The sequence below is a fragment of the Triticum urartu genome, chromosome 2A, assembly GCF_056163025.1.
Source record: "Triticum urartu cultivar PI428250 chromosome 2A, HENAU_Tu73, whole genome shotgun sequence".
NCBI classification, from domain to species: Eukaryota; Viridiplantae; Streptophyta; class Magnoliopsida; order Poales; family Poaceae; genus Triticum; species Triticum urartu.
Genome location: NC_141874.1, coordinates 440,212,401 through 440,229,066, shown reverse-complemented (window position 1 = coordinate 440,229,066; position 16,666 = coordinate 440,212,401).

Genomic DNA, 16,666 nt, shown 5'->3' with positions numbered 1-16,666 from the left:
CGCAAGTCATTGCGGTACTACCGCCCATGCAACAGAATCCAAAGCAGCCCTGATGCGATGAAGCAGAGGGCGATAGAACCGCTGGCGCGGTACTACCGCTCCCCCTTGCGGTACTACTGCAAGGCAAGGATAGTCCAGATCTGGGAAGTCATGGACATATCAAAATACATCCATGGCAACTTCCGCTGAGTTGGAATTTGTGCAAAAATCCGACATGGTAGTACCGCATGCCTGGAGCGGTACTACCGCGTAGGGCGCGGATGTAAAAAATTACATCTGCCTCTACTTCCGCTCATGTTGCTGTGCCAGGCCAGGGCTCACGGTACTACCGTACCCGTGGGGCGGTACTATCGTGTAGGGCGCGGATGTAAAAAATAACATCCGCCCCTACAACCGCTCGAGCGGTTGAGCCTGGCCAGAGGCCACAGTACTACCGCTCCCAAGGAGCGGTACTATCGTGCCAATGGCCGGTACTACCGCAAGGCCCCGCGGTACTACCGCTCTGAAGAGCAGTACTACCGCGTGCCCCAGAACAGCAACACTAGGAGTCCTTCATTTTGCAAAGACACGGAGAGATGGAGGATGCTCCAAAGAGCCAAAGGAAAGGTGGTGCAAAAAGGAGCAGACGTGTACGTGTTGATTCCACCCAAACCTTTCCAACGCGGACCCCCTCTTAATAGTATGGCTTTCCTACGACTCAAGACCACCGAAAAGAAACGTAGAGAAACGCCGTCTTCGATAAGCTCCGAGGGGTACCAAATCATCTTGTGCTTAGACACGGTATATCTGAAATGCTCATTGCACACTATTAGTCCGCAAAAGCACTGTCATCAATCACCAAAACTACTAAGGGATAAATATGCTCTTACAATCTCCCCCTTTTTGGTGGATTGATGACAATACGGGATTTGCACAAAGGGATATAAAGAGAAACAACGGCAATCCCACCATCTATAAATATAGACGGGCTCCCCCTAGATGTGTGCATATTTGAGAAGTGCTTTGGACTGCATGATACACATGCTAGGATCAACACTCCCCCTATATTTTATAGACAAGGCATATCCAACAAAAATGAACCTATCACTAAGCAAGATACAAACTATGAGTATAAAGTAAAGGACACAAGATAGCATAGGCTCAATAAGGTATGCAAGAGTGCATATGTCTTACACCATATGATTGAGGGGACTCACAAGCACAAACCAAACCAAAACAAACGAGGTTCAAACGGAACGAAACGAGAGCAAAGCAAAAAGACGAAACACGACACATGACGCACACACAAATCCTACTCTCTCCCCCTTTGGCACCGGGACACCAAAAAGGCAGAGAGGATGCCTACGACACAGGTGGTAGCTCACGCTGAGACGATCACTCGTCGCGCTCCTCATCGCTCTCGGCAATGGGAATGGTCTCCTCCTTCTCCTCCTCAGAATCAGTCCACTTGTAGCCCTGCTTTGCCATCCAAGCTGCCTCTGGGGTGATGAGATTCCCAGACCCGCTGGAAACGTCCTCGCCAAACATCCTCAAGATCCTATTGTCGCACCGGTGACTCTCCTTCTGAGCAACATAAGACTGGTACTTCCCCTTAGCCTTCATGCAGAACAGAGCCTTCATCTTGTTCTTCAGCTTCTTAGCCCAAGAAGGCTCAGAAGATGAAGGCGAGTAGCCAGCATAGCTGTCCTCATCAGCGTCCTCCTCCTCAATCTCATCCGCATCCACAACCATCTAAGCAGCTGTTGCCTCAGCACGGGTAGTAGTGTTGGCCCACTGAGGCTTGACACGGAGCTTGATGGGCTCATGACGAGTCCAGTCAGGGGCAAGAAACTCATCATCGGGATAGAGCTTCTCCCAAGTCTTCGAGATCAGCAGAAACAGGCAAAGTCCATATATGGGTACCTTACGGTTAAACACCGCAAACCGAAGCTCGCACCACATGATATGTGAGACATCAAGTGGTTGTGTCTGAGTATGACACGCCTCTTCACAAATGAGCATCATATCCACAAGATAGGCATGCACCTTGTCCTTGTCACCAATGCGTGGAAAGAGGGAGTTGCGGAAGATGCGATACATGATTTCAAGGAATGGGTTCAGCCCCACGCCTTCTTGCCACTAGGAAGCAACTTCTCAACATAGTAGGACTGAAGGTTGTTCTTGTTGGCTGACTCGGTATTGGCATGAGGGCATACACCAACGGGCGTGTTGAGCCCCTCATCAGGAACCTGAAGCAAATCCATGAAGTCCTTCCATGTAGCAGTCAGCTGCTATCCATTGGTCATCCAGGTCATGGTCCGTTCCTCAACAGGATGGAAGTGGACCGAAGCAAAGAACTGGGCCACAATCTCAGGGTCATAGTCTAGGTGGAAAGAGATCACATCCTCAATGCCAAACTGCTCCACCAGATCCAAGGCCTCACCAAAATAGGCACGATGCTTATCCTGCCTCATATGATTCATGTCAATCTAGTGCACGTCCACATAGATGTTCTGCTTGGCCTTGATCACATCCAGATAGATAAGATTCTGCTGCTTAGTCCAAAACACGTCATTCCCTCTGAAGTTTGCACGGGGATTCACATAGGGGTTGATCTTCCCGCGAGTGACAAACTCAACAAGTGGTATATCATCCATGCCCATGGCGGGCTCCTTGTTCTTGGTGGTGGTGGTCTTGGTCCTGCGTTGGGGGGTATTGGAGCCCTCTGGAGCTTCATCTTAGTTGCGCAAATGCTTGGAGCCCGTGTCACGGCTGGGATTGGAACGGCATGCAGGAGCACCGGAGCCACCACCTATGACACAAAAACACAGAGAACACGCAAGAGAAGCGAGAAGGATCAATGCAACGACCACAACAAAACAGGAGAAACAAGTAGAACTAGCAGTGTGTAATTGACACTTGAGAGATTTGACACCAACGGTAGTATCGCATGTATGCGCAGAACTAAAATTTTAGTACTGCTCCTAGTCACGGTAGTACTGCGCCAGGATGGCACGGTAGTACCGCGCCTAGGAGCGAAAGTAAAATTTAAGTGCCGTGCCTCGCGCGGTAGTACTGCTCCTGAGGAGCGGTAGTACCATATGAGTGGTAGTACCGCAAGGGTGGTGTGGTAGTATCGCACGGGGCCAGATCCGAACAACAAACGGATCTGAGCACAACCATGACAGCGGAGCGGTACTACAGTTGATCAACTCTACCAAGGGGCAACATATCAAGTACCAATTCTGCACATTACTACTCTCCTACATCCTACTCTTGCAAAGATTTGGCCTAAAATCTCAAGAACACCATGCATCTCCCCCAAAAACCTAGAAACGAAAGAACAAACCAAAGAGAGAGGTATTTGGGGATAAATCTTGTTCCATGGCAAGAGGAAGTGGTGGGGAACGATCCCACCGGTCGGAATGCGAGGAGAGCGGCCGGAGACGGAGATCCAGTGAGGTTCTCCAGCGCCGTTCTTGGGAAGGAGAGAGAGAGAGACGGCGTGGGAAAAAAGAGTTGAATGGGTATGGAGGAGTTGGAACTCCCCCTGCCCGCTCTTAACCCCCACGTGTTCGCGACTGCTCGGTAGTACCGCATGTCATCGCGGTAGTACCGCCCGAGCAGAAGTACCGCTCCTCCAGCGGCAGTAAAAAATTAATGCCGTGCTGGGTGCGGTAGTACCGTGCGCAGCTCCTATGGTAGTACCGTGGCAAGCCACGGTAGTACCGTGGGCCCAAGAAAATGCAAGTTTCAAAACAGAGAAGAAAAGGGCCTTTGCAATGCAATCTTCAACCAAACGGACACACCAAAGAGGTAACACACGAGGCAACTCAGACACAAGCTCGGCACGAAGAAGGGAGGACAAAAGACAACAAGCACCAACCGTGAGACACAACCTCTCCAAGGAGAGAGAGGTGGCCGGAGCCACCTATGTTTGAGTCAATTGGTATGGCACCGCGATGAATTATCCTTGGGCCCATGACCAAAACTCGTCTTTGAAGCACAAGAACCGTCACAAAAGGCTAATGTGAAGGAGTTGATCAATTTATGCATAATGGGGGGAGGGAGAGTTCATTGAGAGAACAACACTCCCCCTATGTCCATGCCTACACCTAAATAAGAAACAAGTTGAGTATGGTGGGATGTGCAAGGGTTCAAGCAACATTGCTCGAATCAATGATATTTAGCTCATGCCTTAACTCGCGAAATCTTGCTTCATCCAAAGGCTTAGTGAAGATATCTGCAAGGTTATCATGAGTGTTGACATAGTTGAGCTCGATCTTCCCTCGCCTAATATGATCCCGTATGAAGTGATACCGGATCTCAATATGCTTCGTCTTGAAGTGTTGCATCGGGTTGAGAGAAATCTTGATGGCACTTCCATTGTCACACCAAAGAGGCACTTTGTCACAAATGACACTGCAATCCTTTAAAGTTTGCCTCATCCAAATAAGTTGTGCACAACAACTACCGGCAGCCACATACTCCTCTTCGGTGGATGAGAGAGACACACAACTTTGCTTCTTGGAAGACCAACTCACCAAAGAGCAACCAAGAAATTGGCACCCTCCGGAAGTGGACTTCCTATCCACTTTGTCTCCCGCCCAACCGGAGTCCGAATATCCCACAAGGTTGAAGTTAGACCCTCTTGGATACCATAAGCCAAAGTTTGGGGTATGAGACAAATATCGAAAGATTCGCTTGACCGCCACATAGTGGCTTTCCTTAGGTGCGGCTTGAAACCATGCACAAATTCCCACACTCGACATGATATCTAGTCTAGATGCACAAAGGTAAAGCAAGGAGCCAATCATGGAGCGATATATATACCTTTTGATCCACCGCTTTACCATTGGGATCTATGTCAAGTTGGCATTTGACGGTCATTGGAGTGGAAGCCGGCTCGACATCACTTAGCTTGAATCTCTTGAGCATGTCTTGAGTGTATTTGGCTTGGTTGATGAAGGTTCCTTCTCTTCGTTGCTTGACTTTGAACCCGAGAAAGAACTTCAACTCTCCCATCATGGACATCTTGAACTTGGAGGTCATGAGTGCGGCAAATTCCTCATTGAAAGCTTTGTTAGGGGAACCAAAGATAATATCATCAACATATAGTTGGCACACAAACAACTCCCCTTTGACCTTCTTAGTAAAAAGAGTGGGGTCGATTTTCCCAATTTCAAAACCGCGATCTTGCAACAACTCGGTAAGGTGGTCATACCACGCACGTGGTGCTTGCTTAAGGCCATAGAGTGCCTTATCGAGTTGGTACACATGCATGATCGGGAAAATAGGGATCCTCGAACCCGGGGGGTTGCTTGACATATACCAACTCATTAATAGGACCACTAAGAAAAGCACTCTTCACATCCATTTGTTGCAACTTAAAGTTATGATGAGAAGCATAGGCAATCAACATGCGAATGGATTCAAGGCGAGAAACAGGAGCAAAGGTTTACCGTGGTCAATACCCTCGACTTGGGAGTAGCCTTGTGCTACCAAACGAGCCTTGTTGTGAATGATAATTCCATGAGCATCTTGATTGTTCTTGAATACCCGCTTGGTTCCAATGACATTATGGTTCCCGTTGGCCTTGGCACCAATATCCACACCTTGTTGTGCTCGAAGTTGTTGAGTTCTTCATGCATGGCATTAAGCCAATCCGGATCTTCGAGTGCCTCATATACCTTTTGGGGTTCAACACAAGAGACAAACGCGTGATGTTCACAATAGTTTGCCAATTGTCTACGAGTGCTTACCCCCTTTCGTATGCTTCCAAGCACATTTGTCATGAGATGACCCTTGGTAGATAGCCTGGATGCAATCTTGGTGGTGCGATGCTCCAATTCCTCCTCAGGAGAGAGATGAGGAGCGGTTACTTGATCATCTTGAGCGTCATCTTGAGCGTCATCTTGAGCTTGTTCTTGATCTTGAACTTGCTCGGAGGGAAGAACTTGACCTTGGGCATCACTTGGTGGTTCAACGCCATCTTGAGGTTGATCTTGCCCTTGGTCTTGTTCATGAGGTTGAGGGCCTTCAAATTGTTCTTCGGAAGCGTGTGGGTCTTGGGTTGGTGATGGTTCCACTTGAGTAGAACATTGTCCTTCTCCTTCGGCTACAAGGGGTTCCTCAATGGGTAGGATAAAACCAACACCCATTCTTCTTATAGCTTGGGGAGGAATTTCATCACCTACATCACAAGTACCACTTTGCTCCACTTGGGAGCTGTTATTATCATCAAACTCCATGTTACACATCTCCTCAATAAGTCCCGTGGACTTATTGAGGACATGGTAAGCATGAGAGTTTGTAGCATAACCAACAAATATGCCCTCATGAGCTCTAGCCTCAAATTTAGACAAACGAACACCTTTCTTGAGAATGAAACACTTACACCCGAACACCTGGAAGTACTTGAGGTTGGGCTTGTTACCGGTGAGTATCTCATAAGGAGTCTTGTCGTGGGTTTGTCATGGCAGATGTCCTTGTGAAAGGACTTAGTCGTGGAGCCATCGCAATGGGTTAGCTTAAAGGGGTTAAACCGGACAAGGGGACATGGGGATTTTATACTAGTTCGGCCCCTTCGGTGAAGGTAAAAGCCTACGTCTAGTTGTGATTGGTATTGCTGGGGTTTCGAAGGCCAGGGGGCGAATCCGCTTTGTCTGGCTCTCGAGTTGTTCTCTATCTTCTAAACCGCTGCCGGGTCGTCCCTTTATATACATAGGTTGACGCTCGTCGGTTTATGGAGTCCCGAAGCCGGATCATAAACGTGTCCGGTTCGGTCTCTACACTTCCTATCTTACAATGCAAGTTACATAATTAGGTCAGTTTACATCTACAGGCCTTAACTCACCTCTGGGCCTTGGGCCTTCATAAAGTGTCATCATTCTTACATCTTCATGGGCTTCTAATCTTCGTAAAGCTAACCCAGCTATTCCTGGCTGGTTTACATCCAGTAGTAATATCCCCAACATTAGGCCCCAGATTGGTTTCAACTTGTTCATGTCAATCTTCAATACTTAGAAAAATTCCTCCCTTGCATCTTCACCTTGATCTTGTAAACCGCCGTGACGTCATACTTCAGGATCATGATAGACCGCCCTGACATCATCTATCCGTTGAAGCTGAAGATTACCTTCATTAATGCATATCCAGTCATCGAAGCAACACCATTATTAACTATCTGTTTTTGAGCTCCTCGATTCCCGCACTTGTCGCCTTATCGCTTCACCTTATAAATAGGGCCAGGGTCCTTATCATTTTTCCCCTTGTCTCGTTTGCTTCTTCTTCCTCCTCGCGACACCTCCGCACCTGAGCGCCGCCGCCATCGTCAAGCCTCGCCTCTGCCTCACCATTGGCCGTTGCATCAACCTGTTTGTACCAGAGTTCCGCAGCACACCTCCGCTGCTTTCGCGGCCGCAGTAAGTCCTTTCCTCCTTCCTTAGATTCATTAGGGTTTCCCTGTTCTTCACAGTTCTTTGAAGTTCATTAATGCTTCAGTGATGTTCTTCCCTGTTCCTCCTTAGTCTATAGATGGACACTTCACGCTTGACGTATCCCTTGCCGTGGCTAATCTTTTGTTACCACCACAAACCCTTATGCGCAAAAAACTGATCTAGTCCTTCATAAACTGTTTCGGGTCCTACCCTTTTTAGGTCAAAATATTTTTGCCTTTCTGTCTTCGGTAGATCCAAAATTCCCATGTGATCCTGTGAAACTTGTTTTTCCTTACTTAGCCCTTTTCTCTTTAGATCTATATCTTCTGTACTACGTAGGCGGCTTACCTTTGTAAAAACAATCTATCTCATACCATTAGTCCCCTAGTAAACCAGCAAACCTTCTTTATGTTGATTGTAATAGTCCGATTTAACAACACATGTATGCCCTCGATATGACCTTGTCATTCACTATTGTCTTCGTCTCCGGTTTACGCAATTTCACATACCTGTATATCTTTATTCCACTGCATCTTGTATACCATCGTGAATGATTTGTAAACCGGCATTTCTTTTCCAGCTTTTGTTTCACAATGGCCAAACAGTTTGCCGCTTGAAATTGGGCTCGTTCCCGGGTCACCGAGGAACAGTTGAACGGGATGGTCAACATTGGCACCTTGCCTAAGAAAACTGAAATTCGATGGCGAGTTCCAGGAACAGAAAATCCTCCAACCCCGAGGCAGGGTGAGGTTGTGGTCTTTGTCGACCACATAGGCCGTGGTTTCAAACCGCCAGGGTCAAAGTTCTACCGAGATGTGCTTGCCAGTTTCCAACTCCATCCTCAAGATATCGGACCCAACTCGGTATCCAATCTATGCAACTTCCAGGTCTTCTGTGAAGTGTATTTACAAGAAGAACTGACTGCTGAACTGTTCCGGGACTTCTTTCATCTGAACCGGCGCACATAATTTGTAAATGGTCCCAATACTGAACTTGGTGGTGTTTCTATTCAAAAGCGGAAGGAAGTTGAATTCCCTCATGCCAAACTGCACAGCCATCCTAAGGAATGGAACCAGACTTGGTTTTACTACAGAGATACTTCTCCTGATGATGAGAATCCCCTCCCAGGCTATCGTGATCACCGTCTTTCCAACAGCCATCCAATGCCGCAATGCTTAAGTTCTGCAGAACGGGCCAAATATGCCCCTCAACTCGCCAAGCTCTGGGCTTTTATGGCCAACGGTTTAACAGGCGTTGATTTCGTGCGCTGTTGGATATCTTGGAGCGTCTTGCCGCTAAGCCGCCACCCCGGTTTGATCTGTGAGTACACCAGTGATGTTGAAGACCCTCAACGCCATATCAACATTTAGGTGACCGATGAAGAAGTCACTAAAAGTGTAAAGAAAATTTTGAATGAATCGGAATCAGTCTGTAGTCAAACCAGCTTGAACCCCTTCTATACTAAGAACAAACCGCCTGCTGTAAGCACTATACTTCCTTTTCATCTTTGATATCCGTAACTTGTTCAACTTGTAATCATTCTTCTATGTATGTATGAATAGGGTGATGTTCCCTTCTGGAAGCGGAAATCCGTAGATAAAGTGGTAAAGCCAACCGGGGATAAAGCAGTCAAACCATCTCCTCCCAAAACCAAAGCCGTCAAGAGGACCTCAAAGCGGAAAACGGCTGACCGGATCAACATGGAACTTGATGAAGATGCTGAGGATCCAGAAGTTGAGGTAGAAATTGACTCACTTGGCTCCCTTTTCATGCACCTCATTAACAATGATCTTTATTAGGAGGACGTAGAAGGCAGTCAAGCTAATGATGTAGAGGTAATTACCCTTTCCTACGGTTCAGACTCTATGCCAACACAAAAAACCCGTCAAGCAGTCTGGAAAGTAAGCTTTTCTCATCCTCTTGTTTACTTGGACCCAACATTTATTTTGAAGACACAGCAGCATGAAGCTCGCCGGACAACCCGACACAGTGGCCAACAGGTCACTTCGGCCGGTTTACCTGATACCCCGGTTCGGAAGCGCCGGTCTGAGGTCTCTTCCACTTCTGACCATTCTTATCCCAAGGTAGGTTATTTCAGACAACCTCTTAATCCGTCCGATTCAAATTATCAGGTGACACCTCCCTCATCCTCTGGCGAGTCGACAGCAACCCAACTCCCTCCTCTAAAACTGTGGCTGGGTAAATTTTCAAACTCCTTCTTCCAATGTGTTACAAATCTTGAATAAGATGCTAACCCTCTTTTAATTTATTTGCAGAGCCAAAGCCAGACCTAGCAAGAAATCTCAGGTCAACAATCTGTTAGAGGACCAGGCAGTTTTTGGAGAAGAGCAGAGAGGTGAACCGGACCAAACTCGTGAACCGGAGGGTCCTCATCCTGAAGCTGCCTCTGATGAACCGCCCCTTCAAGATCGGAATACTGATGAACCACCAGAAGCTGACCCTGCCGTGCCTGACACTGAACTGGCAGCTCCAAACCGGGCTAGTCCGATGAGAGATACTGAAACTCCGTCCTCACCCGCAAAAACCACTGAAGGCCAAGGAGATGATGTTATCATTTCTGGCATGGGCCACAGCTCTCCTGGCCATCCTGTAATCTTGGCCCAACATAGTGCCAAAGAAGAGCGTGCTGCTAGGGAAAAAGGCAAATGGAGTATTGACTTATCAAGTTATGCCCATCTCAACGCTGAAGAGCTTCACTCCGGTTTCTTAAACCGTCTGCACTCAAACCGCGACTATGAAGCCGGTTTGGTGAATTTGATGAAGGAACGCTATGAGGTACTTTCATCTCCCTTTACTTCTTGATTCTAAAGTTGAAATGCTAGCCCAAGTAGCCCCCAAGGGCCGTTTTATGATGTTAATCGTGAACCAGTTCTTTGTAATACTTTAAGTCTCTCCCACTGACCCTCAAAATGTTAGGTCCTTAGTGAAAACCAAGACTGATACTTTACCAATGTGATGATATAGCTTTCCTCAGCGTAGCCCCCAAAGGCCGGTTTAGCTTTGCAAGGTAATCCGGGTTTTAATCCATGCGTCTGTTTTGAACAGATGTACATTAGCCCCCAAGTGTCAAGGATAATGCTTGCATTGTTCTGGAGACTTCATAAAAGATGTAGTGAATCAGAGGTACGAAGTGCATAACTTGTTATACGCTTTGTACTTTAGCTAAATATATATCCTGTTGTTTGACATTTCTTCATTGTTGTAGGCCAAACTAAGCAATAGAGATGCCCGGACCGCTGATTTGCAAGAGAATGTGAAGTCCCAACAAGCAGAAGCTGCGAAAGCTAAAGAGGAGCTGACCAAAGCCCTGGCAACGATGGAGAAGCTGAAAGAATCTTTTAACAAAGATCGTGCTGACTGGGAAACCGAGAAAGCCAGTTTAACCAAAAAAGCTGAAGATGCCGAAGCAGCCATGAAACCAGTTGTAGATGAACTAGCTGGTTTGAAACGGCAAATCAACACCATGACTTCCATTGTCTTTGGTAAGTATCTCCTTGTGCATTTTATCCAATTCATTGAACCTTATCATTCATCAGAACACTGATTTTAAACCATCACGGGCACTCGTATTGCTCATCTGGGCACAAATATGCGGATGAAGCTTAAAGCGGCGTATACTTTGATTGAACAGTTGTACTCTGGATCCCAGCGGGCTATTTGCACCGCGGCTTACAATAAACCGACACCATCATTGATAAAGGAAACTCTTGAGAAGCTGGCCATGTTAGCAGCCCGGATTACCAAACTGAAGAAGGCAGCTGCAAGAGCAGGCGCATTAACCGCACTAATCCGAGCCAAGGCATGGATTCCAGACCTTGAAGCGGAGGACATCATTAAAGGATACCCAGGTGTAAAGGAGGACGGTTCAAACTTCGACAATGATGACCTCTGAAGGTTGACCAAAGAAATGCGGCCAATAGCTAGCAAATTGGCAGAGGACACAGACTTGTCTCATTTCCAGCCGGCTTATGACGTTGAAGGGAAGAGACAGCCTGCCGAAATCCATGAAGTCAAAGAACTTGTGCCTCCAATCCGTAAGCATACCTTTGCTCCTGATATTAACCCCTCCAGCCTTATCCATGAAGAGGTCGTGTTTCAAGCTTTAACTGGAGTCGATTAGTCGACGGTTGATTTCCAGCGTCTAGGGAGGGATGAAGAAGAAGTGATCGCACCAACTGATCCTCAACCTTCAAACCGTCCAGACGAAGCGTCTTAAACCGGCAGCCGGTTTACCAGATATTTGTATGCCAATGCCAAAAAACAATTATGCACTTGTGTCTGCTTTGAAGCTTCTTGTAACAGAATAGAAAAAACTCCTTTATCTGTCATGCCATCGAGCATGTTTTGTGACACTTCGTGAAAATTTGTTCCACTTTTTGGGATCTATTTATGCATTGCCCATGATGAGATGTGTTCCTGGATACAAGAACTTGAAAGTATCCTAGCGGTTTACCACTGGACGGGTTATGATGCTCAACAAATATACAATTCTTAGATGAATGATCAAAGTTTTTGTATAAAAAGTAATATGTGCAACATACCTCGTTTGTTGACCAACTGCTTGTATGGTAAAGGTGTCAACACCAATCCCGAGTGTTGATAACTTCATCCTTATTTTGCCGGATTATGATAATAAACCGTACCGGGATATAATAATCACAGGGTTTTCTTTATAGCACTGGCGATTTAGTCAAACCAGACCGGGGTAAGGAATGCCGGCTTGTAACTGATCATGTATTGACAACGTGTAGTTGAAAGTCAAGCCGGGCCAGAGACACCGGTTTATCAGAATATATTATGAACCTCAATAAAGGCAGAAAACTTAGCAAATAGGATTCCAAAAAAGAAATATGCAAGGCTTTTTACGAGCTGCCAGGCTCCAAATCGAGGCTTTTCATGGGCTGCCAGGCCTCTGAGTTAAACCGTTTAACAAAGCCTTTTAAGATGGGCCTCCAATTAACCAATCGTCGTTTTAACTTTGACAAGTTCAGGGTCTGTAGAAGATTGACTTGTCAAACGTTCGGCGGGTCATACCAGGATTACCTGGACAGGAGTGGCTTACTTGATGAAGGCAGGTTAACCTGGGGTTTTAGGTGAATACACCAGGCTTCCAAGCCATGGCTTGATAGCCAATTACAAGGGTCCTTTCAAACTCTTTGCTGCTTTGCACAAAGAGCCCCCAAGTAACTTTGTGAGTTGTGCTCAGTGGGTGCCCATGTTTGAGTTTGTGCTGTGTGCAACACTCTCTTTGGCCCCACATAACTTCCTTTGCAGCTTAACGCCTATCAAAGGTGTAGCTATGGTGTGATAACAACCAAGCCCCCTAGTGAAATCTCTTTGTATCTGTGCGGCTGCAGAGACCGGTTTAACAAAATTTTGCTTTGTTAGTAGAAACCCTTATAGGCACACACATGATGTAAAAAGAATAGAGACCCCGCTTTATTCGAGGCTCCAGTTTATTATATAATATATACATTGTCATAAATATGTACATATGAAGAGCCTATGGCTCAAGTATAGTAAGGCCAAAGAAGAGCTATATTCCACGGCCGCTTGGTCTCTTCCTCCGATTTACGTGAGTCTTTGTGCTCTCGAACATCAATGAGGTAGTATGACCCGTTGTGCAGATTCTTGCTGACCACAAATGGTTCTTCCCAAGGTGGGGATAACTTGTGCATATCAGTCTGATCCTGGATGAGCCGGAGCACCAAATCACCCTCTTGAAAGGTTCTAGTCTTAACCGGCCGGCGGCTGTGATAACGTCGGAGATCTTGCTGATAAATCGCCAAACGAGCTACTGCAAGATCACGCTCTTCATCTAATAGGTCCAGGGAATCTTGACATGCCTTCTCATTGTCAGCTTCAATGTAAGCTGTCACACGAGGCGAGTCGTGACGGATGTCACTAGGAAGAACTGCCTCTGCTCCATAAACCATGAAAAAAGGTGTGTAACCCGTAGACCTGTTGGGTGTGGTATTGATGCTCCATAACACAGAGGGTAACTCCTCAACCCAACAACCCGGTGTCCGTTTCAAAGGAACAATAAGCCGGGGTTTGATACCTCGTAAAATTTCTTGATTTGCCCTCTCCGCTTGACCATTAGACTGGGGGTGAGCCACCGATGCTATATCAAGCCGGATGTGCTCACTTGGCAAAATTCCTCCATCTCTCCTTTTGACAGATTAGTACCATTATCAGTTATAATGTTGTGTGGAAAACCAAACCAGAATATTGAACCGCCGTGGCCGCATCACACTTACTGACTGGCTCTGCTTCCACCCATTTGGTGAATTTATCAACTGCCACTAACAAGTGGGTCCTTTTGTCCTTGGATCGCTTGAAGGGTCCAACCATATCAAGCCCCCAAGTCACAAACGGCCAAGTTATTGGAATCATCCTCAACTCCTGAGCCGGAATGTGAGCACGGCGTGCGAATTTTTGACAACCGTCACATCTCATGACTAAATCCTCCGCATCAGCCTGAGTTGTTAACCAGTAAAAACCATGGCGAAAAGCTTTAGCCACCAAGGACTTTGAACCGGCATGGTGACCACAATCCCCTTCATGGATTTCTCGCAAAATCTCACAACCCTCCTAAGGAGAAACACAATGTTGAATTGCCCCTGAAACGCTGTAACGATGCAATTCCCCGTTGAGTATAGTCATTGATTTGGAACGCTGTATTATCTGCCGAGCCGAGGTTTCATCCTCTAGTAACTCGCCTCGGTTCATGTAAGCCAGGTATGGGATTGTCCAATCCGGTATAACATGCAAAGCTGCCACCAATTGAGTCTCCGGGTCAGGAATAGCCAACTCCTCCTCTGTTGGTACTTTGACCGACGGATTATGCAGCACGTCAAGAAAGACATTTGGTGGGACCGGTTTACGCTGAGAACCAAGGCGGCTTAAAGCGTCCATCGCTTCATTCTTTCGCTGGTCTATATGGTCCACCTGATAACCCTTGAAGTGACCAGCCACTGTGTCCACCTCTCGTCGATATGCAACCATGAGTGGGTCTTTAGAATCCCAAGTACCAGACACCTGTTGGGCCACCAGATCTGAATGCCCAAAGCACTTAACCTAGCTTAAGTTCATCTCCTTAGCCATTCGAAGACCATGGAGCAACGACTCATATTCAGCTGCGTTATTAGTACAAGGGAACATTAAACGGAGGACATAACAAAACTTGTCACCTCGTGGGGAAGTTAGTATGACCCCAGCCCCCGAGCCCTCCAACTGTCTGGATCCATCAAAGTGAATAGTCCAATACGTTTTATTTGGCTTCTCCTCTGGTGCCTGTAACTCCGTCCAATCATTGATGAAGTCCACGAGTTCTTGGGATTTGATCGCTGTGCGAGGTATGTATTTGAGCCCGTGAGGTCCAAGCTCAATAGCCCATTTGGCAATCCGGCCCGGTGCTTCTCTGTTTTGAATGATATCTCCCAGAGGGGCCGAACTGACCACTGTGATAGGATGGCCCTTAAAATAGTGTTTAAGCTTCCGGCTTTCCATAAACACTCCATACACCAGCTTCTGCCAATGTGGATACCTCTGCTTTGACTCGATGAGCACCTCACTGATATAATAAACCGGCCGTTGAACCGGATATTCCTTGCCAGCTTCCTTGCGCTCCACCACAATAGCCACGCTAACAACTTAGGCATTAGTAGCCACATATAGCAATAACGGCTCCTTATCGATTGGTGCTGCAGGCACAGGCGGTTCAGCTAACTGCCTCTTTAGATCCTCAAACGCTTTATCAACTGCCTCGCTCCAGACAAAATCATCCGTTTTCTTGAGCATCTGATATAAAGGGATAGCCTTCTCCCCAAGACGACTAATAAACCGGCTCAAAGCCGCAATCCGGCCGGCCAGACGTTGAACGTCATTGATACACGCCGGTTTAGCAAAAGATGTAATTTCTGAATTTTTTTCCGGATTAGGCTCAATGCCTCTATTTGACACCAGAAAACCCAAGAGTTTGCCTGCTGGAACACCAAAGACACACTTTTCCGGATTGAGCATCATCTTGTAAACCCGGAGGTTGTCAAAGGTTTCTCTCAAGTCATCTATCAATGTTTCTTCCTTTCTGGATTTTATCACAATATCATCCACATATGCATGAACATTGGCCCAGTTTGCTTATGAAGACAATTCTAAACACAACGTTGATAAGTCGCCTGGGCACTCTTAAGCCCGAAGGGCATGGAGACATAACAGAAGGCTCCAAAGGGAATGATGAAAGCTGTCTTCTCCTGGTCCTTAACTGCCATTTTGATCTGATGATAACCGGAGTAAGCATCCAGAAAGCACAAATGGTCACAACCCGCCGTAGCATTGATGATCTGATCAATACGAGGGAGGGCAAAGGGGTCTGCAGGACAAGCTTTGTTCAAGTCTGTGTAATCTACACACATACGCCAAGTGCCATTTTTCTTAAGAACCAGCACCGGATTAGCCAACCATTCTGGGTGAAAGACCTCCATGATAAACCCTGCGGCCAACAACCGAGCTACCTCTTCACCCATAGCCTTACGCCTTTCTTCACTGAAGCGGCGGAGAAACTGCTGGACCGATTTAAACTTAGGATCAATGTTAAGTGTGTGCTCAGCGAGTCCCCTCGGTACACCTAGCATGTCAGAAGGTTTCCATGCAAAGATGTCCCGGTTCTCACAGATGAACTCGATGAGCGCGCTTTCCTATTTGGGATCCAGGTTAGCGCTGATGCTGAACTGCTTGGATGAATCACCAGGAACAAAATCAACCATCTTAGTATCTGTGGCCGATTTAAATTTCAACGCCGGATCGTGTTCTGTAGTTGGCTTTTTCAAAGAAGTCATATCTCCCGGATCAACTTGGTCCTTATAAAACTTCAATTCCTCCGTGTCACAAACCGACTCAGCATAAGCCGCATCACCTTCCTCACATTCCAAAGCAATCTTGCTGCTCCCGTGTACTGCGATGGTCCCCTTATGACCGGGCATTTTAAGCTGTAGATAAACATAACATGGCCTCGCCATGAACTTAGCATAAGCTGGTCGCCCAAACAAAGCGTGATACAGACTTTTGATTTTCACCACCTCAAAAGTCAATGTTTCTGACCTTGAATCATAGTCATCTCCAAAAGCCACCTCTAAGGCTATCTTGCCTACTGGATATGCAGACTTGCCAGGCACCACACCGTGAAAAACAGTGTTTGACGGTTTAAGACTCTTATCTGTCAACCC